The sequence below is a fragment of the Lutra lutra genome, chromosome 5 (genome assembly GCF_902655055.1).
Source record: "Lutra lutra chromosome 5, mLutLut1.2, whole genome shotgun sequence".
NCBI lineage: Eukaryota > Metazoa > Chordata > Mammalia > Carnivora > Mustelidae > Lutra > Lutra lutra.
In genome coordinates this window covers 75,880,811-75,906,176 of record NC_062282.1, presented here as the reverse complement: position 1 = coordinate 75,906,176, position 25,366 = coordinate 75,880,811, and the positions used below count along the sequence as shown (strand labels likewise).

The 25,366-nt window shown below is 40.8% G+C and overlaps 1 long non-coding RNA gene across 1 annotated transcript in view; it reads right to left on the bottom strand.

Moving 5' to 3' along the window:
* LOC125100385 (uncharacterized) overlaps positions 1-25,366 on the bottom strand; it is a 270,547-nt gene that overhangs the window by 106,388 nt on the left and 138,793 nt on the right. Inside the window, exon 10 of the long non-coding RNA XR_007127524.1 lies at positions 14,471-14,558. This is a non-coding gene — a long non-coding RNA (uncharacterized LOC125100385). The remainder of the gene's footprint in view (positions 1-14,470; positions 14,559-25,366) is intronic.

Here is a 25,366-nt window from a genome sequence, read left to right as displayed (position 1 = left end):
TGACCCACCTGCTTTACAGGATTTTGTGAAGATCACGTAAGGTAGTCATTCTCCAGTTTTCATGTGCATAAGAATCACTAGGGAAGTAGACCAAAGAGGGAAGAGAGAGTGCTTGTTTAAAATTCAGATTTCTGGGACCCAATCTCAAGTTTTCTGACTCAGTGGACTGGGGCCAGCCCCAGGGATTTACTCTTAATAATCTGTTTTTTGGATGACTCTCTGAGAAACACCAGTATAAGTCAATGGATGCAAAAGCACTTCGTAAAGCAGAGAGCATCCTACCTTCTTCCTTCCACAAACAGCAGGTACTCCCCTGTTCTCTGCCACTCAGGGGCAAGCATGGGAACATTATCAGTGAGAGGAGCAGAAAAAACAGCTCCAACAGGAGAGGAGAAGGGGTGGTTAGGCTGTTTTTGTTGATGTCACTTCCTCCCCAAGAACACCACAAAAATAAGCCAAACTTGCACAAAGAAAAAAGTAGGTAAGCACAAAGATCCAGAAATAAGTGTATAACCATGCCCCAAATCAAGCTCAAATGCTCCGCCCACTGTCTGCCTTCTGTGAAAATGGTTTGCACGCAGCCATCTTGCCTGGCAGGCAGGGTCTCTTTGAGGACAGGGGTCAATAGTTTGTGCCTCCAAGACCACATTGTGGGTCTGGTAGTGGCGCATGGTTAGTGGGTGTTTGAATGGATAATCTGTGTAGACCTATGTCAACTGAAAAAAGCCTCAGTGAATACAGTTAGATGGCCATTAAAAAAAATAGCCAATTATGACTAATTTAACGGTCTTACAGGTGGGATAGCCACTGACTTCTCAAGGAAGAGGAGAGGTAAAGGGAATCAAGAAGTTAAGAGACCTCTATTAAATCATCTACTGCACGCAGTAGTCACTGTGCTTTCCCTCTCACAACCGGAAGCTCTGTGACCCGTCTTTCTGGCTCCAGGCAAGACGCCTCAGGGAGCATCTGAGAGCACCAGAGGGGTCTTCTGCCTGACCAGATCTGTCTGTCTGATCCGCAGCTTTTGCATCAGGGGCATTTAACTTAACCCGTGCCATAGGTTCTTTTGGCATTTTGTTGAAATCTATTGAGCCCTTTTCGGAATCATGTTGTTAAACACATAAAATTAGGGTAACACAGGATTCCCAAGGAAAGCATGATATTGAAATATGGTTAGCAAAGTATTTTTAAAAAAACAACATATGATATGGCTGTATGTATGCTTCTTTTTTACTACATTCACTAATAGGACTAAGGAACAAATCTAGTAATTGTTATAACTTCCAAGTAATAAGAACATGAATAATAATACAAACATCTGTAATATGACATGAAAATATATGGGCTTTCTCTTGGGGCCAAAGTTGTAGGTGCTGCTAAAGTCATAGGTGATTTGTCTCCTACATTTACAATGGAGGAAATTCTAATTTGTAGTTAGACATTAATGAAAATTAAGATGCAGTTTCCTTCTGCTCAAGTTCATGGACTCCCTTAATTGCATTCAGGGACCTGCTGTGCCCTAAGTTTAGAATCTCTGTTCTAGATGGAAGCACTTGAGTAAATGAGCAATTCAGCTTCAGAGAGCCTTCTTTTTTGCTCTTTATGAAGCCACGTAGCTCTACAATCTACCTCTGCTGTGTAATTCAATTTTTACTCACTGCTAGTCAAGAAAATCTTTAGAAAGTCAAACTGAAACCTATTTCTCTTGGGCCTATTTTGTTTTATTGTCTCCTGAGTACACTGCTCTCGAGTCTTCAATTTTCCACTTGAGATAAAAATTAACAACTATTAACTCATTTAGTTCTGTTTTTAATTTTTTTTAAGACTTTAGGGTGGGGAACATTATACATTAAACAAGTAAAAAATGTGTTTAATGTACAAAAAAAAAAGAAAAAGTGATCAACAACAACAAGAAAACAAATTCCATACACAGTTCCACCCTCTGGACATAAATTCTATTAATATTTTGATTTATCTATTAATATTTTGAGAATTATAAAAATGTGTTTGTATATACCGGAAAATATTCAGACACCTATTTTTTAATAAAAAATGAGATCATATTGTATATACTATCTTATAATCTATTTCTCACACTTAATACTTATTAGTCATCTCTAATGTCAAAAATACTCCACACCACCATTTTCTGGGTCAACATGGCTGAATTCATTACACGATCATTACATCATTTAACATAATCTCTCTCTTAGAATTCTAGCTGTTTCAATTTTTTTCATACTTACAGTAATACTTAACGGGAAGCAAGTATTTCATTTGTTAACTATCTACTAGTTGGATGATTCTTCTTTCCTCAAACAAAGCATAGGACATAGCCCCAGTCGCAGGGTTGTTGGGAAGATTAAATGGGATAAAGTAGGTAAATTGCATGGAACAGGGTCACAAACATAGTAAATATGCAGTAGGCATTACCTGTAACATAATTTTTTTTATTATTCCATACAATAACCCCCACACACACTTTTTTTTAAAGGATTTTATTTATTTATTTGAGAGAAAGAGAGGTAGAGAGCGAGCATGAGCAGGGTGAGAGGCAGGCTCTCCACCAGCAGAGAGTAAGATGCAAGGATTAATCCCAGGACTCCAGGATCATGACCCAAGCCGAAGGCAGACGCTTAACTTACTGAGCCACCCAGGCACCCTGCATATGATAAATTCCTAAGTGTAGGAATTCTAGGTCAAAAGATCCACCCAAATTTGAAATGTGCTGCTAAATTATTATCCAGAAAGACTGTTTCCCAGCACCAGTGACTATAGGAGTCTATTTCTCTTAGCATTGTTCCTCTTTAACTCTTTTTTGTTATGCTACATCTTTGGCATTACCACCAGGGGAGGTGAACACTTTGTGTGCATTTATTCGAATTTCTTTTAAAACTTATTTCTGCCATATTTGTCTTTTGTCATAGGTCACAAATGTTTTTCCAGCTTTTATAATTTTCCTTTTAGTTTTATTTACAGTACCTTTTGTGTGGAGAAGATTTAGTAGTAATTTATTGGAGTCAGTCCTGTCCCCTCCCTCCCCATTTCTGTGGTGAGTTCATTCTTCGGAATCACATTTGGAAAGGCCACTTCTCTCCTCGGTTTATAATATGCTAATTATGTTTTCTTTAAGTGCTTTCAGATCATCTGGAAATTATTTTAATAAGATAATGTAAAGGAGAGAATTAACTTAGAAAAATATAACAGTTATCCCGTTGTATCAAGGCAATTACTGAATATGTGGATCCTTTTCCACTTCGAGATGGTTTAAGAATTTATGCTAATCCTGTTTAAAGTACATTTCAAGGAAACATATTTGATTACATTTTATTCACTTACATTTTATTTGATTTCTTAGTTCACAGTGGTATGGAGGAGTAATCACATTAAACAGGATAGCATTAATTAATCTTTCCTACAAATCTAGTTGGTAATTTCCACTGAACCCCTCATGTAGCTCTTCATTTTCCTTCTCTTCTCTTCTAATCACCTTTACATCTCTAGCTCTGTCTGAAGCTTCCACTGACTTGATCGAGGAAACTAAAGAAAGAATAACATAAAAGCTAAAACAGCAAAGCTCGCTTGGCCATTTTCACTAATAGGGTTGATTTTTTCCCCTAATACCTCAAAATATAGCCTACTGTGAACTTTTGTAGAGATGATTAACTCCTCGAGAACAGAGCTGTGCCACTGAGTTATTTCACATGATGTACATATTTTATAATTTTCGGATAAGGAAAGCACAGCTCCCAGCCTCCCACCAAGTATTTGATAGTAGAGATCTTGCTTTTTTGTCATTGCCACTTGGGGCAATATTCTGTTGAGCCAAACGAGAATTATTTCACACTTGCTATATATTGTGCACAGGCTCATCTGAGATCCTTCTTGAGGAAGATTTATCCAGACAGTATCTCCTGTTATCCCAAATGGAGTCCGACTGCTCTTGCGTGGGAACGTGGAGGAATGAATGACAGCAAGGCTGGAACAAAGATGTCTAAGAGACGAAGAGTACCTCAGAAAGAAACATTACTGACCAAGAAGACATCTAACATGTCAAAAGGTCATAGTGGGGTGCCTGGGTGGCTCAGTGGGTTAAGCCGCTGCCTTCGGCTCAGGTCATGATCTCAGGGTCCTGGGATCGAGTCCCATATTGGGCTCTCTGCTCAGCAGGGAGCCTGCTTCCCTCTCTCTCTCTGCCTGCCTCTCTGTCTACTTGTGATCTCTCTCTGTAAAATAAATAAATAAAATCTTAAAAAAAAAAAAAGGTCATAGTGCCAGAAAGCATAGATTCCTACCTTCCCAAGAGAAATCCACTCTCCTCACCATGCCAGAATCAAAGTGATGGACTCAAGAAATGTCCTGCTGCCCCAAGGTCTTTCAAAAGGCACCTTGGGGACTTTGTGTCTGCTTCTATTGCATGGATTCCCTTTCATGTAATGTGTCCATGGTATTCTATCTCAATAGTTCACTCCACTGACAAACAATAGGGCCATTTCAACTAAGTTACTACTGCTCCAGACAGAGCTGAGCTCCTTAGAATTCTATTTATCAGTCATCTACCTGCTCATGACATCTAAGCCATGTATCACAGAGCTAAACTTCCAGTGGAGGAGCAGAAGGCTATTGAGAGATACCAATGGTTCCCTCTCCCCTCTGTTCACACACCTCTGATTTGTGTAGGACATCTGTCACAGCCCTGCCTCCAACGGGCTTTCTTGTAAATAAGATGAAGAGCCAGAGTAATTCCATGTCCCTCTTCTCATAAAAATAAACTTGTTCCTATTTCTAAGTTATGATTGAACTCAGTGTCCAGAATGCATCCAGAGTCTCTACATTCTGCATTTTACCTGCAACAGTTGACCGTCTCTCCCACTGCCCTAACCTTCACTGGAGGGCACCCCATTCGGACAGAAAGAACTCAACTCTGAAAGTATCTATTAGTATGTTCAATCAGGGACAGAAGGACACCTACAAACTAGGAGATATATCTAAAACATAGGAGGAGACAGTGACAGTCAGAGAATCAGTGATATACTCTAGTATCTCCAACCCTTTTCTCCTAACTTACCATTCTCTATAGTGTTGGCTCTAAGAGGGGCTCAGAAAAGCAGTGTAATTGGAAGTCAGGTGGGGCGAGGGGAAAGTTTATAACTGCATTTGTCAAAGCTAAGAAAATGCCCACGGTGCATATCCAAAACTGCAGAGAGGCAAGTGGGGATGAAGGGAGCAGCTCAGCCTTTCCTTGTCTACCATTGACTGCTTCTCTAAAATACATCTCTTCCAACCCCCACAGCCCATATCATCTCTGGTGCACAACCTTCGTGGGGTTACTTCTTGGTCTCCTCCCCTTGAGTCAGGCGCTGATATAAAGAAGTCTCTGCTCAGTTATCTGAACCGAAATGGTTCAGAATTGAACCATTGTTGGAAATTGGAACTACATTGGAAATGTAGAATTGTTCTTATTTCCTCAGCACTCTTCACTTCTGAGGATTCCCTGGTTCTCCCTTTTGCCCAGGTCCTACTCTCAAAGGTCCAGCTGTGCTCCTACCTCTTCCTGGAAACCTTCCTTGGTGTGTTGAAATCCTGGACTCCCAGAGCCCCATTACTTCGACTGATTATCCTGACACCACACCAGAAGAGACCCCGTAAACTCCTTAGCCCCGTGCTTCTTGTACTCTGTCTTGCTATTTGGAGAGTATATGTGGTTCCTTAACCTAGTGAAGTTTGCAAAATCCCAAAGTCAAACTTATAATTTCTTTTTACCTCTGAGACCTCAACTCTAGGGTAGACTAGAAACAAAATGGTGTGCCCTGAAGTCCAACAGGTACCAAGAGTAACCAAGATCCCAGGGCCAGCGAACCATTAAATTATTCTAGGTCTTAGTCCCCGCATGTTAAAAGTAATTATGGTCCCTACTTTATGAGAACTATTTTTAAGATAAGAAATATAGCGGGACGCCTGGGTGGCTCAGTTGGTTGAGCAGCTGCCTTCGGCTCAGGTCATGATCCCAGCGTCCTGGGATCGAGTCCCATATCGGGCTCCTTGCTTGGCGGGGAGCCTGCTTCTCCCTCTGCCTCTGCCTGCCACTCTGTCTGCCTGTGCTCACTCTCGCTTCTCTATGACAAATAAATAAATAAAATCTTAAAAAAAAAAAAAAGAAATATAGATATACACAAAATGCAGTGCCTGCTCTATTCTTTTCTTCCTCCTTTTAGTCACTACTCCCCACCGGATCCTCTCCCACTTTTACTGAAAGCCCAGTCTCTACTGACACTACTTTCCTTTGTTTTTGCCATTTAAGGCCACGACTTAACACTTGCCCTAGATCCTAACAAGCCTACAATGGGCGTGGCCCACATCCAGTTCTCCTGGCGCTTCCCCCATGCTCCCCTCCCTTGTGAATGGTGTGGACTGGCTTGAATGAGCAAATGAATGAATGATTGCCAATGACTTTGTTTTTAAAACTGGTTCCTGCTTTAATATATGTTTGGCTCAAAACTGGCCCTTATTTTGTCTCCCACATCTGTGGTCTCTGTGTCCAGAGGACAGGGATTGTCAGAGTAATTGGTTTTGCACCACAGAGAATGCAAAAAAGAGGACTAATTGATGATGACATTTCAGTAGCCAACAACTCTTGAAGTTAGGAAGGATTTTATTTTTAGCAACATCTTTATGTTTAATGAAACGTTCAATCCTCCCCCTTCAGAGTTTTATTTTCTCATTTCCCCAAACTGCATTTTTAGTTTCTACTTGTGGCTTGTCTCATGGTGACAGTTTCAGGCATTTTCCCAAATGCTAATGATACAAAGGATGAATGATAACACGGGTAAATTGCTGAGGAGCCGTGCTTTTGAAAAGATAAAAAGAACAAGAAATGGGACTTCTCTAGCTTCTGTTCAATTTCAATGACACATTTCTTATTAGCTGCCTTTGTTTTTACTCTGTGGGTATTTAAATTTTAGCAAACTGAATAGTTTCTCCCAGAGAACTACCAATTGAGCATTTTTCAGCAATGGCAAATAGCATTTTTCTCTTATGAAGCAGATTACAGTATTGCTCCAAAAAAAGTGAAAACAGCCTTGACTTGTTGACTTGGTTCCCAAAGTGGCTTTTACTTGTAGGGGACATGGAAATCTCCATTCTCAGTCCCAGATCGCATTTCTAGCAGCTATATGGGTCCCCTGCCCTCCTTCAATTGTAGCCCTCTCAGAGCATGTTTTCTTAGATGCATGTCTCATCACGTCACTCCCCTCCCAACACTCTGTAATGGTTCTCCGTCATCTTCAGTGTGAAAGGCAAACATCTCTCTCTGTGGGCTCAGCTATAATGTGCACTTTATGTTCCAGCCAGAGTAAATTAATTTCCATGGCTGTTCTAAAGGTATTCTGTGATCTTCCTGGCCTTCAGAACTATTATATATAATGTGCTCCTGCTGTCTAGAACCTAGAACAGTTAGTTGTTAAAAAGAAAACCACAGTCCCCAGATGGTGTCACTTAGGCCAAGTCCACAAACCAAGACTTAGTATCTAATCTAGATGCAGTTTCAATTGTTCAGGAATGTAACTAACCAGAACATAGAATTTTCTGGGTAATGCTAAGAAATTTACTAATAGACCCCTCCCGCTCTCATCAGGAGGGTGACCTGGCCTAAACAATGTACTTCTTGCTAATAGGTTCCTGTCTTAGTTTTTCTTTCTCTTTTTCTTTTAATGCCCCCACCCCCATGGCCATTGCCTTTAAAAAACTTCTTTTGTTTAGCTCTGCAAAGCTCTTGCTACTTGCTAGATGGGGTGCTGTGTGATTTATGCATTAATAAAGCCAGTGTGATCTTCAGATTTACTCAGTTGAATTTTGTGTTTTTAACAAGATTCTGCATGTGACTTCCCAACCCTTCCCCAGCTCACGCCCAATTCTCTTAATGCCTGTACATTGTTTCAAATGTGATCTGATGTCACTTCTTCCAGGCAGTCTTCTCTCCCTGCTGCTAGGCTAGCAGCATTTCTCTGTGATTCTGTAGTGCCATGGACCTCTGGCACCATAACCCTGTGCTGTCATTACTTTTTCTTTTCTTTTTTTCTTTTTTTTGTCATTATCTATTTGATATCCCTCAGAAGACTGCTCAAGGGAAACAGATGTCTTATTCAGAATTGTGTCCTGCAGGGTCTAGCATAACTAATGACTCACATATTTCTTGAATGATGTCGTGGTGGTGGTATATTAGGACAAAAAGTAAGATCTGAGCAATATTCGGATCCTAACCTCGATGTGCTGATGGTAGACGTTTAGCATATACCCAGTTTGTGCGTTCTGACCTCATGACGTGTTTCCTCAACAAGAACATAAGAAGAGCCTCCTACAGGCACCTGCATGCAATAGGCCATCAATACATACTGTTAGTTATTTGAAACTCACTTCTCTGTAAATTGTTACTCTCTCTCAATGGTCCACCAGTGCTTCAGAGAGTTTGAGCACCTAGTTTTTAGTCATTTTTGCAACTAAGAATAAAGATGTTGAACAATACATTTAAATTATAAAGGAAGATCTTGATTGTGAGGACTGTGAACACTACAATTTGTAGAGAGACAGGATCAAACATCGCCTTAAGCTACCACGTTTTTAGCCATGGGTCCTATAGGCAAAGGAAGTACCAATCTGTCCTTGGCTCCCATGATGAATCACTACCTTAGAACAAGGAAAGACCATTGCTATGGTGACAAGTGGACACTTAAGTTGTAATCATGTGCAGCACAATATTCCACATTAACTTAAGGATTTATCCAGTAGGTTCTGATGTAGTCCTAACACTGGTAGGATGCAGCTTTGGCATTCAAGATTTTTCAAACAGCAGCTGGACCAGAAGGAGCTATTAAGGGTGAAGATCAGATCAGAGCAATTATCCACTTAATGTGGCATTAATCTGAAACACTAACTCTGTGCAAGGTCATTTAGACTAACCACCATTTATTTCTCAAACATTTTCCTGAAACTAGCAATAATCACAAAGATAATAATTTACTGCAAACATAATCAATTCAAGAAAGGTAATTAGCACAACAATTATTATAGGGAAATATTAGCTGTCCATAAAACATATGCCTAAATCTGTTTCTTGCTCCCTTTGGAAGAGATTAGTTACATATGGTTTCTATGGTATGCCTCTTGCAGATGTTGATACTTAAAAAAAAAATACGAACTAGCATTATTAATCTTTTTGTGAAGAACAAAGAATTAATTGAGGGCATCATTATCATAGATGACTGAGGTTTTAGATGATAATGGTATTTTATTTCAAAAGTTCATCAAACAGAGGATTTTAATTGTGAGGCTTGACTAATCATGACCACTTTGACTCCGCTTAATTATGTATCAAGATGGAAGTTTTTAATGACTCTTCTTGAAATTAAGGATATATTGTGCCATTGTGCATTTGATACAGAAAAGAATGCTCCAAATTTCAATAACTGAAAATGTCAAAAACCTACTTCTAAGCATACTTGTTCTAAAAATACATTCTAAGAATTTAGATTAGAAGTAGATGAGCTGAGAAACAGGATTTTTAGAGTGGTTTTCGGCCTTTGAGAGCCAAGAGTCATAGGGCCAACTTAAATAATTAGCTAACAAAAGAAATCAACAAATGCTTTGTTCAAGGAATGACTTCTTAACTCAAAGCAGAGAGGTTAAAGAGCATGACAAAGGATTCCAAATGCCACCTACTAGTCAGAACCGCTAGAAAAACATTTTAAGGCAAGTTGCTCGAGCAACTATTGCTATTTTCTATTGCTATTGCTCGAGCTCTCCATGACAGATGACGTGGAAAAGGAAGTTCCTTCTCATTTAGAGACACTAAACAGGTGGCATTCATGGTTCCAGGACTGACCTCTAAGATCTGTGATAGGAGCATACAGATATTCCTGAATGGAAGCTTCTCCCGGGTTTGTGTAACTCCTGCAGCAGAAGCTAGATGAGGACGACATTGATTTTCCTTCAGATCAATGATCTCTCTTTTGACGCTGATCTTCACTTTGGTTCGGATGGAAACATGATTAGTTGGAAAACTGATCAGCTTTCCTCTCTAGGCTGCTTTTCTAAAATGGGACTCTAGAAGTAAGGCCATCTCTCTTTTACATATGAATGATGAGCTCAAAAAGAGGACAAAGGAGTAGAGGGCCCCAGGTCATCTAAACCTTCTCTAGGGTTCCACCAGCTCCCTTAGTGCAGTCAGCATTTTCGCAGTGGGATATAATCCCTGATCAACCACATTCAAAACCAGCTATTAACAACTCAGACATCAGAAGAAATTTAGGCCATTTTTAAGAGTCAACTAGATCAGGAACATACTGCTGGAGAACACCTCTAGTTTCCCCTGAAACTTACTGTAAGTTCCCTAAACTGACAGCTTTTCTGGAATCCTTGTATTCACAACTACAGGCAGAGAGCAATTTGGTGTCACACAATAGACTACTTCCTTTAAAAAGCAGAGTGCCCTCTGAAGCAGAACAAAGAACCCAAGAAACAAAGTTCCAGGTTGATGAAAGAAGCTCTGTCAGCTAATGCTTGGAGCAAATCCACCCAAGGGCTAAAACAGCAAAGTGCCAACTGATTCCACAAGAGGGAAGAAAACACATGGAGGTTCAAACAAGCATTGCCTGAGCTGTGTCTGGTAAGCAGGTGATCAAGGATCTATTTAAAACCTTCTGAGGAAGTTCAGCAGGCACTTGCTCCATTCTATTATTAGCCACGGCTGCCAGAGGGCACAGTGGTAACCAGGATTTGGATGAAGACTGATCAATAATTGTATTAGGAAAAAATACAATTAGGAAAATTGTATTAGGAAAAGGATAAGCTTATATTGGACAAATACAGTGGACACTGACTGAAGACTTTCAGTAGCCTCTACCGTGGTTTTGTGCCAAGACATATACCCAGCACCAGTGACTCCAACTTTGGGAAGCTGAGCAAACATGTGATGTCCCTGGCCAGAAAATGCGGTGTGCAGTACATTTGGAAGATGGGCTCGGGGCTAAGATCAAAATGAGAATCAAAGAAAATTGACATACACTTGCTCATTGGTGCGGTTACCTACTCTCAGTGGGAAGGACAGACAGCCCCACAGCTCGAAAGCCAACAGTTTATTTTTGCCTCAAGAATGTCAGAGTTTACACTGATTCTGTGGTCTGGCTGGTCCCTATCAATCACATTACTCACCCACACATGCGCAAATATGCATTTCCCCGGCCAGGCTGTAGAAGTCTGTGTGCTCACTTGTCTACCTTTCCAGCCCCACCGTGACCTACCCACCAGTTGCACAGAGGTCGGTATGGGCAGGATCACTCTGGGCTCTCTGTTTCTCCCATTTCTGCTCCCCACTTCTGGCAGATGATTACTACCTCTGGACCTTTGCGTGAGCTCCCTATGGCTTCTTGGCCTTGTCTTCTGGTCCCTTGTCACCTTGTCTCCAACTTCGGACTTGCTTTAAAATTTCTGCTCTAGCTCCCCACAGGGCTCATCTGTCCTAACTGTATTCTACTCAGACTGATCATGGCTGAGTTGACATTCCTTTAATACCCAACTTGGACATAGAACATAGTCCTAGCCCTGGCATACATGAAGTAGATACATAATATTTGCTGAAATACTGCTAAACGAATTGGGTAACTGAATATTGCCAATGGTCCTTTCTGACCTACTGGTTGATCTTACAGGCTTCTGGATTTATCTCATTTATTGAGCCTCAATTAGGACTTTGTTAATCAATCTATCTTAAAAACATATTAGCTGCATGGTTAAGCTTCTGATGAGGACAATTTATCCACTGGTGAATGAGATATGATTGAATTAGCTAAAGACGGTTGGACTAAATTAACTGAACAAAAAAAGGAGAGCCTTAATCACTGGGGATTTGTTTGTCATCCCCTGAACAATTCACTAAACCTTCTAGACCACGACCTTATCAGAGCCACCAATGTGATTGAACACCAAATAGCTATCATTCGTTGAAACAGGCAATGTGCTCTGTGTGCCTTAACAGAGAAACCTCACAGCAGAAGGATAAGCCTTACTTTGCTCACTTTATAGATGAGAAGCTGAGGCAAAGACATGAAGTGAATTGTCCACCATAACGAGGTTGGTAGATGTTGGGGCCTGAATTTAAACTCAGGTCCAGACGATTCCAAAGGCCATATTTTCCCCCTATTTCCACTAGGCTTCCCTACTGTGGTCAGGCACAGGTAAGGACCCAGGTTTCCTCATCTCAAACTCAGAGCTCTGGGTCTTAAAGAATCCACAGCCACATTTAGAACAGACGGACACATGGGCAGAAAGAGGCAGAGAGATGGTCACGAGGTATGGGATGGATGGTTCTTCATGGGGAAGAGACCTACAGATGCTCATTGCCTGCCCTCTGGTCCCATTTGGTTTTCCTACTATTTGGCCAGCCAAAGCCCCAGGATCACTCAGGACAGCTGCCAGAAGCCACATCGTTCCCTGATGGGTGATATCCACGTTCCTATGCCTTTGTTTGGCTCTCTGCACCCTGCTGCCCAGGCACAAGGGTGCCTGAGATTCCCTTCACCCTTCTGAATCCCTCAACTTCCTGCAAGCTGCTCATAGCCTCCAGTAACAGCTGTAGATCAGTACCCATCAGCCCTCATGCCTGGACTTCCAACACCAACAGAGGCCGCATGGTTCCTAAAGCTCCAAATCTCAAACCTGTTCATTTTACTTTCTGCTCAAGTGCTACACCACTGGAGCCATTTTATATTCCTCAGTCATTAGTCTGGGGGAACTTGTGATAATCTTAATTCCACCGGTGCCCCTGTATCATGGATCTTCCTGTCAACATGAAAATTTGATTATTGTGGAGGAAACTGGGTAGAGGGAGCAGTAAGTGGAAGTTCAAAGGAGTCAGCCAGGTCCTTGGCCCCAGGGGTGGAAGGGAAGAGAGCATAAAGCAGTTTGAGATGGACACAGGCAGAACAGAACGAAATGTTTGCATGGTTGGAAGTGACTGGGGAATGATAATAATGATTATTTCTTGAGTATCTACTATGTGCCAACTCGATTAGTTCCAATTCCCACAGTAATAGTGTTTGGCATTTTATTCCCATTTTACAGAGGAGAAAACAGAGTCTGAGAGATGAATAAACCTCAGGAATACAGTTTATATGCAGCAAAGCCATTTTTCAAACCTGGGTCCACTAGGACCATGTTCACATTGAGCCATTGTAGCATGCTACAAGAAAAGTGCAGTGGACAAAGTTGACACTGCACATCTAGGTGGGGCTCCAGAAGGGGGGTGAAGGGCAGTGTGAAGCTGGAATGTGCAGCTTTCCCCAGGAGGAGAGAGGTAGGGGCTGCAGGCGGGGATCACACCAACCTTCACCTCTCACCCTTTACCCTTCTCCTTTCGCACAGAACACACCAGGATGCCTGAGCCAGAATCTGCCGTCACGGACCGTACCTGGCTACGCAGAGCTCAAGCCGAGGCCCAGAAAGAAGAACAGCCTTAGACCCACAGGCAAAGCAATGCCTACAATCCAGCTCTAATTTCCATCCACAGGAGCCCAGACCTAATCAAACGCCCACAACACTTTTAAAGAGAACGTTAGTTACAATCCAGAGCTAATTAAAACTTTCCATAAAATGACTCTTTAAAATTTAAGTGGCCTTGAATGCTAACAGCCCAGGCTTGTCTCTAACTGCAGAATTATTATTAACACATTAGCACAGCAATACCAACCATTGAATTTGCCTGGCAATTTCGAAATAATGATGTTTTGAGTGTTTCCAGCTGAAATGATATGTCCCTTTCAATTCTGACACAGCGGGTCATCAACTTCTTTCCTCCGCCACTTCCCCGGGGTTGGTGGCCTCCTTCCTCTGAGGCCAACAGAGACTTTCTTCATTTCTTGCAGCTTTTCACAGGTCCTGTGTTTTTCTCCCCCAGGACGCCCACCTCTCTGAGTGGCTGTTCTAGATTTATCTTCCTTTGAAAGCAGAGACTGTGTTCACAGGGGTACAGTGTAATGTACAGTGAGAGTATGGACATTAGAAACAAACAGAGCTCACTCCAGTCCTAGTGACGTCCCTTGCTGGCTCTGGGAGTTTAGAACAAACTATTACGACATTATTGCTACTGACCGTTATGACTGTTACTGTTTGTTGGGCACTTACTATATATATATATATATATATATATATATATACACACATATATATATATATATGTATGCCAAGCACACTTTACACACATTATCTAAATCCTCCCCTCCTTCCACCAACCCTGATTTTTAGGCATCCTGTTTAAGAAATAGTTATAAAATACTCATGGTGGTATCTTATGAACATTACATCCTCATGACAATCTCAATGAGGTAGGTATTGTTTTTAACCCGTATTTTACAACTGAGTGAACTCGGATTGAGTTGAGATTAGGTAAGCGAGATCATACAGCTAAAAAGAAGAGTCTCACCAGGATTCAAACGCAGTCACGCTCCAGAATCCATGCACTTAAACCTCTCCACCACCGGCTCTCCACCTCCAGAATGCTTCAGAATCACCTGGAAGGGTCATTAAACACAAATTACTAAACTCCCCCTCTCTGTGGTTCTAGTTCTGAGATGAGACAGAGAAGGCTAGTTTCTAAGAAGTTCCCAGATGACACAGCTGCTGCTGGTGGTACAAGGCTGCACTAGATTAAGTTGCCGATTATCCCATCAGCCTCCCCTTTTGATGGATGAGAAGACTGGGTCTCAGGTTACTTGAATTACCCAAGATTATACTGCAGTAAGGAATGGAGATCACAATCTGAAAGCATGTTGATCCAATATGCATGAAACCCCCTGAGTCTCAGCTTCCCTGTGTATACAATGGGGATACTAATAGCACCTCACTGCACACTTGTTAACGGTAGCTGAAACAATGAGCATTATAGTCTGTGGTATACAGTAGGTACTCACTGTTTGCTCTCCCTCTGTCACACAGAACTTTGTCTTCAGGGTGTGCCAAATTAATGTGGGTTGAATGGCACTGCATCTATCCCATCACTCCCACACAGACTTTTGTTGGTGATACCATCTGGAGGTTCCTTGTTTCTTCAAACCTTAGTGCCAGCCTTCCCTTTTGTCCGCAGATGTCAATCATCTGAATAGCTCTCTCCCTCTCTGGAGTCCAAGTTCCCAGGCATGCCATATACCTTAACTCCTGAGGGCCACTATTTAAAATTGTATTCCATATGAATAGCTCCCTTGGAGTCCCCAGTATGGCCACCCTACTGGGTGGTTCCCAGCTCTTTGAAGTCTGGAGGGAGGATAAAGCTAGTTTTCTCATTACTCCCAGGTTTAGGCCTGCATCCTGACTGAAAGTTCTACACCAGAGAATTTAAACTTATACATTATTTCATTTAAGAGTTTGCCCCAGCTTTGACAATTTCCCAAAACCAAAATATTTACATCTTCCTCCCCATCCCTCTACAAGCCTCTACCCAAAAAAAGGAAAGAAAAGAAAAGAAGAAAAAAAACTGCCTCCAAAATTGAACCTAAGAGTTCATGTCAAGTGAAAAAATAACAACAACGACAACACAATAAAACCTGGAAAGCCTTTAAAGATTTTATTATTTATTTATTTATTTATTTGACAGAGATCACAAGTAGGCGGTGGGGGGGGGTGGCGTGGGGAGGAGGCTCCCTACTGAGCAGAGAGCCTGATGTGGGGCTCCATCCCAGACTCTGGGATCATGACCTGAGCTGAAGGCAGATGCTTAACCCATTGAGCCACCCAGGGACCCCAACCTGGAAAGCCTTTAGACCCAGCAATCTCACTTCTAGGAATTTTCCATGAATATTTATCCCCACCAACATCAAAACCAAACACCTAAGTGAGCAAGATAATTCACTGAGGCATTATTTATTAGAGCAAAATACTTGAAAATAAGCTAGTAGTCTACCTTAGAATTTGGAATACGTGTTATGAATGCATCCACACAGTGTAATAATGGGCATCTGTAAAAACAGATGAAGATACCTGTGATCTGATGTAGAATGATTGTCAGGATATGTGTCAGTACATGAAAAGAAGCAAAGTACAAAACATTATTTTTAGCTTTTACGTAAAAAACAAAACATGGAATTAGAAAATGTGTGCATCTATTACTTTTGCAAAAAGAAATATGAGGATAAACAAATCAGAAGTGAATGAAATTAGTTACTTATTAACCCAGAGATGATGGGTAGGAATAGGGTGCAGGATCGAGGTGCAGCTGTCTATTGGGACAGCTCTGACTGTATCATTTTATACAGTTTTGGCTTTGATTCTATGTTAATATTTTACATGATCAAACAATCAAAATAAATTGGTAAAGACGAAAAAAACATTAAACAGAGACAACTGATCTAAATATCAAATTGATATTGACATCACACAAAAGCAAAACATGATTTGTTTAAGTAACTTTTGAATTCTTTGCTCTAAATACTCTCATTGAGATTTATTCTAAGGGCAAAAAGAAGAGCAAAGAAATCTTAAACTCTGTTTAGGAGATTTGTTGTTGGTATTGGTATTGGTGTAGCAACTCTGAAATTCCTACTATGTGTATTATAGATCTGGGCAAATGAGTAACTATATTGATGTTGCGAACCAGAGTTCTCACTGTGCCTATTCATACAGTACTGGTCCTCACTATGGGAGAAGAGAAATACAAATGCGGGGTGTAGGACAAAGAGGAACAATTCTGCAGTGTTGGACTAATGGGGACATTAGTGTGAACTCATAATTCAAAAATATGTTTTAACTTTGTCCACAGGAAAGAGCTAGGAGCAATGACACTCCAGTAGCAATGAACACATGGAGTGCCCAGATCTTGATTTCTAAATACCATTTCCCACTAAAAGGAACCTGGGCTCTTTGAGAAATGGCTGACACTAGGTCTTCTACATAGAAAGGACAAAGTGCAGAACATCCTGTTGTGATGGAAAACAAGAGTGTGTTCAAAGATTAAACGAAGCATGTCGGAAGCATTCCACAACCAGATTTCAGGGGTACTCAATGGTGAAACTAGAGTATATTTGAGTATAAAAATGAAAAATCATAAGAATGGATTTTGGTAATTTAATAAAAAGAGGTCCATGAGCCCATGCTGATAATGTCTGTAGCTGCAGGCGCCAACAGCTTCAAAATTCTCTAATGTAAAGTGTGTATACACACACACACACATACACACACACACATATTTATTTGTATTAAAATATATATATGGGGAGGGCAAGCTGGAAAGATGGTGAAGCAGGAGGACCTTAAGCTCACTGCAATCCACGCATCCAACCAGATAACATTCATATTAGCATAAACAATTCAGAAAATGACCTGAAGGCTAGCAGAACAAAATTGATACCTAAAGGTACAGAAGAGGCCATATCGCAAAGAAGGTTGGAAGGGCAGACATGCAGTTTGGGAGTGTAGCAGAGATGAGATCCTGGCTATCTGCTGTCAGAAGGGAGCTGGTGGCATGGAGCAAGGCAAGAAATAGATTGTCACACCAGGGAGCCCACACAGAGAAGACAAATCCCCGTGACATCTGGCTTTGAAGGCAAGAGGGGCCAAATTTTGTGAGTCCTTACAATTGGTAGGACTTAAAGCTTGGAATTTTAAAAAATCAGTGGGCTTGGCTCTGGGAGAGCCTGGAAGGTGTTAGGAAGGTTAAGTCCCTGCTGGTAACAAGAAAGTATGACAAACAGCCCACAGAGATACAGCATGGAGGCAACAGTTTGAAAAACACCCAGGGACATATGGAGGGACAGTTATTTACTTTACTCATCTCAGAGCATGTGCCAGAGACATAGGATCACAGGGACAGCCCTCCAGCAACAAAGGAGCTGGCAGGCACCATTTCCCTCTCCCACCTCCCCACCGCCCCCCCTGACACCCCGATATAAACTCACAGCCACCTTCAGGAACCAGTGTAGTGCCAACACTCACTACCTAACTGGCTTACACCAAGCTCTGCCCCACTATGATTCAGAGGCTCCGCCCTTCCCAGTCATGCTTTCCTCACTTCCTCTGTGGTGGGCCCCCTCCGCACAGGAGACCGGAGGAAACCCTACCAACTCTATGTATCTGACCTATGCATGTGGCGGGGCCTCTCTTCCTATAGCATCACCAGCAGGTCTCATTTTGTAAGAAGACCAGGGCGCACCTTGTTAAAAAAATGCCCCACCCAGCAGGGGACCAGGCACTCCCCACAAGAGGCAAAGAGAGCCTCTGCAGATAACAGGACTGAAGGAAAAAGCAGTCAGGACTCAACAGCAGGGCACATGCAACACACATAAGAGATATTCCTTGAAGTGCCAGGTCCTGGGGAACCAGGGACATTACACTGTGTGTCATTATAAGCGTCTTCTTCACAAGGCCATCCTTCAAGAGCAGGAGAAAGAGATGTCTTTTGTTACACACAGAAATGGGTAGAGAAGTAGACAAAATGAGAAGACAGAGGAGTATGCCTCAAATGAGAGAAGAGGACAAAACCACAGCAAGAGACCTAAATGAAATGGAGATAAGTAAACTGCCTGATAGATAACTGAAAGCAATGATCATAAAGATACTCACCAGACTTGAGAAAAGAGTGGAGGACATCACTGAGAACCTATCAAAGAGATAAAAAAGAATCAATCAAAGATGAAGAACACAACAAATGAAATTAAAAATACACTTGGTGGAATAAATAGAAGCCTGGAGGAAGCAGAGAAACTAATTAATGACCTGGAAGACAGAGTAATGAAGAGCAATCAAGCTGATAAAGTGAGAGAAAAAATATGCAAATTAGAACAGTCTTAGGAGACACAGTGACTGCATCAAGTGTAATAACATTTGCATTCTAGGGATCCCAGAAGAAGAAAAGAAAGAAAAAGGGATGAAATTTATTTGAAAAAAATAATTGCTGCAAAATTCCCTAATATGGAAAAGGAAACAGAGATCCAGATCCAGGAAGCACAGAGATCCCCCAACAAATCAAACAAAAGAGGTTCACACCAAGACATATAGTAATTACAATAACAAAAGATAGTGATAAAGTAAAGATTTTTAAGGCAGCAAGAGAAAAGAAGAGTTAAATACAAGGGAAACCCCATTAAGCTACCAGTGGATTTTTTTTAAGATTTAATTTATTTATTTGACAGGAGATCACAAGTAGGCAGGGAGGCAGGCAGAAAGAGAGGGGGAAGCAGGGTCCCTGTTGAGCAGAGAGCCTGATGCAGCTCCATCCTAGGATCCTGGGATCATGACCTGAGCCAAAGGCAGAGGCTTTAACTCACTGAGCCATCCAGGTGCCCTATCAGTGGATTTTTTTAGCAGAAACTTCCCAGGCTAGAAGAGAATGGCATGATACATTCAAAGTACTGAAAGGGAGAAATCGGTGGCCAAGAATACTCTATCCAGCAAGGCTATCACTCTTAATAGGAAAGATAGAGTTTCTCAGTCAAAATAATAATAATAATAATAATAATAATAATAATAAAATTAAAACAATAAAGGAATTCATGGACACTAAAGCAGTCCTACAAGAAATAGTAAGTGTATTCTTTGAGTGAAAAGGAAAGACCATAAGTGAAAATATGAAAAGTAGGAATCACAAAAGCAGTAAAAATAAGTATATCAGTCAAGTAATTCACAAAATAAAAGGACATAAAATATGACACCACAAATCTAAAACATGGTGAGGAGAGGAGTAAAGAATAGGCTCAAACTTAAGCAACCATCAACTTAATATAGAGTACCATATGTGGAAGATGTTATAAGCCTAATGATAACCACAAATCAAAACCCAGAAATAGATATGCAAAGAATTAAAAAAAGGAATTCAAATATAAAGAAAAGCAACAAATTTATGAAAAAGAGCAAGAAAAGAAAGGATCAGAGAAAAACTATAAAACAACCACAAAACAAGTAACAGAATGGAAATAAATACAAATCTATCAATAATTACTTTGAATGCGAATGGACTAAATGCTCCAATCCAAACACATAGGGTGACTGAGTAGATAAAAAATAAGACCCATCTATATGCTGCCCACAAAAGACTCATTTTAGACCTAAAGACACTTGCCGATTCAAAGTGAGGGCTCCATGTCAAAAGAAAGCCAAGATAGCAGTACTTACACTGGACCAAGTAGATTTTAAAACAAAGACTGTAACAAGAGAAAAAGAAGAACATTATATAATCATAAAGGGGACAATCCAATAAGAAGATTTAATCATTGTAATTATTTATGTACCCAACATGGGACCACCCAAGTACATGAAACAGTTAATAACAAACATAAAGGAATTAAACAATAGTAATACAGTAATAGTAGGGGGACTTTGACAATCCACTTACATTAATGGAAAGATCATCCAAACAGAAAATCCAACAAGGAAACAGTGATTTTTAATAACACAATGGATGAGATAGATTTAACAGATATATTCAGAACATTCCATCCTAAAACAGCAGAATACACACTCTTTTCAAGTACATATGTAACATTCTCCAAAATGGGTCACATATTAAGACATAAAACAAGTCTTAACAAATTCAAAACAATCGAAGTTATACCATGGATCTTTTCTGATACAACACTATGAAACTAGAAATCAACTATGAGAAAAAAATCTGGAAAGAGTACAAATACATGGTGGTTAAATAACATGTTACTAAACAATGAATGGGTCAACTAAGAAATCAAAGAAAGAATAAAAAATTACATGGAAACAAACAAAAATGAAAATACAGCAGTCCAGGGGCACCTGGGTGGTTCAGTGGTTTGGGCCTCTGCCTTCGGTTCCCGTCATGGTCTCAGGGTCCTGGGATCCAGCCCTGCATTGGGCTTTCTGCTCGGCGGGGAGCCTGCTTCCCCCTCTCTTTCTGCCTGCCTCTCTGCCTACTTGTGATCTCTCTCTCTCTGTCAAATAATTAAATAAAATATTTAGAAAAAGAAAAGAAAAGAAAATATAACAGTCCAAGCTCTTTGGGATGCAAAACCAGTTCTAAGAGGGAAGTTTATAGCAATACAAACTTATCTCAAGAAGCAAGAAAAATCTCAAATAAACAACATAACCTTACATTTAAAGGAACTAGAAAAGGAAGAACAAACAAAGCCCCAAACCAGCAGAAAGAGGGAAATAATAAAGTTTACAGCAGAAATAAATGATAGAGAAACTAAAACAACAACAACAACAGAACACATCAATAAAACCAGGAGCTAGTTCTTTGAAAAGATCAACAAAATTGAAAACCCCTAGCCAGACTCATCAGAGAGAGAGAGAGAGAACTAAAACAAATAAACAAACAACAACAAAAAACTAATAAAAAAATAACAACCAACACCACAGAAATACAAACAATTTTAAGAGAGTATTATGAAAAATTATCTACCAAAAATTTAGACACCTAGAAGAAATGTGTAAATTCCTAGAAACATGTAACCTACCACAACTGAAGCAGGAAGAAATAGAAAATTTGAACAGACTGATTACCAGCAATGAAATCAAATTAGTAATCAAAAAAATCCCAAAATAAAAAGTCCAGGACCAGATGGCCTCACAGGCAGAATTCCAACAAACATTTAAAGAACAATTAATATCTATTTTTCTCAAACTATTCCAAAAAATGGAAGAGGGAGGAAAACTTTCAAATTCATTCATGATACCAAAACCAAATAAAGACACCACAAAAAAAAGAAAACTATGGGCTAATATGTCCAATAAACATAGATGCAAAGATCTTAAACAAAATACTAGCAGACTGAATTCAATAATACATTAAAAAAATCATTCACCACAATCAAGTGAGATTTATTCCTGGAATGCAAGTTCATTTAATATTTGCAAATCAGTCAATGTGATACATCACATCAATAAGAGGAAGGATAAGAATCATAAGATTAATTCAATAGTTGCAGAAAAAGCATTTGACAAAGTACAACACCAATTCATGATAAAAGCCCTCAACAAAGTAGGTTTAGAGGGAACGTACTTCAACATAAGTCCATCTGTGAAAAATCCACAGTGAACATCATGCTCAATGCAGAAACCCGAGAGCTTTTCCTCTAAAGCCAGGAACAAGACAAGGATATTCATTCTCACCACTTTTTTAAAAAATATTTTATTTATTCATTTGACAGACAGAGATCACAAGTAGGCAGAGAGGCAGGCAGAGAGAGAGGTGGAAGCAGGCTCCCTGCTGAGCAGAGAGCCCAATGTGGGGCTCGATCCCAGGACCCTGGAATCATGACCTGAGCCGAAGGCAGAGGCTTTAACCCACTGAGCCACCCAGGTGCCCCCATTCTCACCACTTTTATTTAACATAGTAGTAGAAGTCCTAGCCACAGCAATCAGACAACAAAAAGAAATAAAAGGCATCCAGATTGTTAAGGAAGAAGAACTTTCACTATGTGCAGATGACACAGTGCTGTATGCAGAAAACACTAAGGACGTCACCAATGAACTACTAGAACTGATGAGTCAATTCAATAAGGTCAGAGGATACAAAATCAATGTAAAGAAATCAGTTGTATTTCTGTAGACTAAAAACGAAACAGCAGGAAGAGTAATTAAGAAAACAACCCCATGTATAACTGCACCCAAAATAATAAAATACCTAGGAATAAATTAACCAAAAGAGGGGCAATTCCTGTACTCTGAAAACTATAAAACACTGATTAAAAAAAAAAAAAAGATGACACAGAGAACTAGAAAGACATTCCATGTTCAAGGACTGGAAGAACAAATATTGTTAAAATGTCTATACTACCCAAAGTAATACACGGATTTAATGCAATCCCTATCAAATTAGCAACAGCATTTTTCATAGGGCTAGAAAAAACAATCTTAAAATTTATATGGAAGGGAGAAGAGGGGCAAGATGGTGGAGAAGTAGAAGACCCTGTTTTAACCTGTCCCCTATGGAGCTAATTATCTACCAGAACACTCTGAACACTCATGAAACCAGCCTGAGATGAAGGATTATGCACTGCTGGATCTCTACAGGGGCAGAAGATACCAGTGGAGAGGTAAAGCCAAGTGGGAATGATCGGACAGATATCAGAGGATAATCAGAAGGGGGAGGGAGCCACTGGAACCTACCCATTGGAAAGTAATACCCCAATACAAAAGTACCCTGTGACTGGGGACTAGCATTAACTTGGAGTCTGGTTAAAAGCACTCAAAAAGAGCAAAAGGTCTTAAGGAGCAAATGGTGGAATTGGGAGGTCATGGGCATGGGCCTAAGCCCATGGACCCAGGACGGCCACCATGGGCGACCACCCACGCCAAAGAGTGCAGTGGCAGAGCCTCCAGTTCCTGGTCCTGGAGCCCCCAGAGTTGCTAGGCTTGCATCACCACTCCTGCCGGGGCACACTCCCACCACTGCATGAGGGAGTCTGGTGGGTGCTCTCTAGAACCACAGCCTTCACGATCTGCACACACTGCATGACTGGGGTCTGAACCGCACTCCCCACCCACGCCTGTGAGAGGTCTGGTCCCTATGGGCACTAGCCAAGGGTCTCTAGAACCAGCCAAGAGTCTGAACACTCCCAGCTGGGGCTTGAAAATCTCAGCACGTTATCTCTGGTTGGGATCTCAGGCGGGCAGCAACCTTTGAAACCCTGAGGTCTGGAACCCAGACAGCAGTCCTGGCAAAGGCAGCCACTGGAAGCAGGCTCCCTGGACCAATATTGCTTGTGGTTTTTGTGGCACGGGGGTGCAGAGACAAGCGGGCGCTTCAGGCGACCCATGAGACGGTGGCTGGGGACATGCACTACCTGTGGGAGGTTGCATAGCTTATCGGAGTTTGCAGAGGGTGAGTCTGTGTGTTCTGGACCACTCAGAGGGGAGCAGACTGAGGGTTCTCTTTGAGACGGAGGTCTGGGTACGGTTTGCTTTCTACTAACCCTAGCCGCAAAAAGCTGCCAAAGAACAAAAACCTCCAGAGAACAAAAGCCCAAAAAACCTGTTTCCACAGAGCCTAGCCCCTTGATAGGGAGCAGGAGGACTCAACCCAAGCAAAACTGACTGAAAAACAACGTGGCAGGCCCCTCTCCCAGAAAGCCAGCCAAAATAATGAAAGGACAACCACCCAGAAACTACTAGAATTCATACAGCAATTAAGTAATGTGGCCGGATACAAAATCAATGTAGAGAAATTACTTTCTTATATGCTAACAATGAAAATACAGAAAGGGAAATTAGAGGATCGATTCCATTTACTAAAGCACCAAGAACCATAAGATACCTGGGAATAAATCTAACCAAAGAGGTAAAGGATCTGTACTCAAGGAACTACAGAACACTCATGAAAGAAACTGAAGAAGATACAAAAAGATTGAAGACCATTCCATGCTCATGGATTGAAAGAATAAACATTGTTAAAATGTCTATACTGCCTAGAGCAATCTAAATTTTCAATGGCGTCCCAATCAAAATTCTACCAGCATTTTTCAAAGAGCTGGAACAAACAATCCTAAAATTTGTATGGAACCAGGAGACACCCCAAATTGCTAAGGAAATGTTGAAAAAGAAAAACAAAACTGGGGTCATCACATTGCCTGATTTCAAGCTTTACTACAAAGCTGTGATCAATAAGACAGCATGGAACTGGCACAAAAACAGACACATAGACCAGAGGAACAGAATAGAGAGCCCAGATGTGGACCCTCAACTCTATGGTCAAATAATCTTTGACAAAGCAGGAAAGAATATACAGTGGAAAAAAGACAGTCTCTTCAATAAATGGTGCTGGGAAAATTGGACAGCTATGTACAGAAGAATGAAACTCAACCATTCTCTTACATCACACACAAAGATAAACTCAAAATAGATAAAAGACCTCAACATGAGGCAAGAATCTATCAAAACCATACAGAAGAACATAGGCAGTAACCTCTTCAACATCAGCCACAGCAACTTCTTTCAAGACATGTCCCCAAAGGCAAAGGAAACAAAAGTGAAAATGAACTTTTGGGGCTTCATCAAAATTAAAAGCTTCTCCACAGCAAAGGAACAGTCAACTAAACAAAGTGACAACACCTAGAATGGGAAAAGATACTCGCAAATGACAATACAAAGGGCTGATATCCAAGATCTATAAGGAACTCCTCAAACTCAACACACACAAAACAGATAATCACATCAAAAAATGGGCAGAAAACATGAACAGACACTTCTCCAATGAAGACATACAAAGGGCTAACAGACACATGAAAAAATGTTCATCATCATTAGCCATCAGGGAGAATCAAATCAAAACCACATTGAGATACCACCTTATACCAATTAGAATGGCCAAAATCAACAAGACAGTAAACAAGTTTTGGACAGGATGTGGAGAAAGGGGAACCCT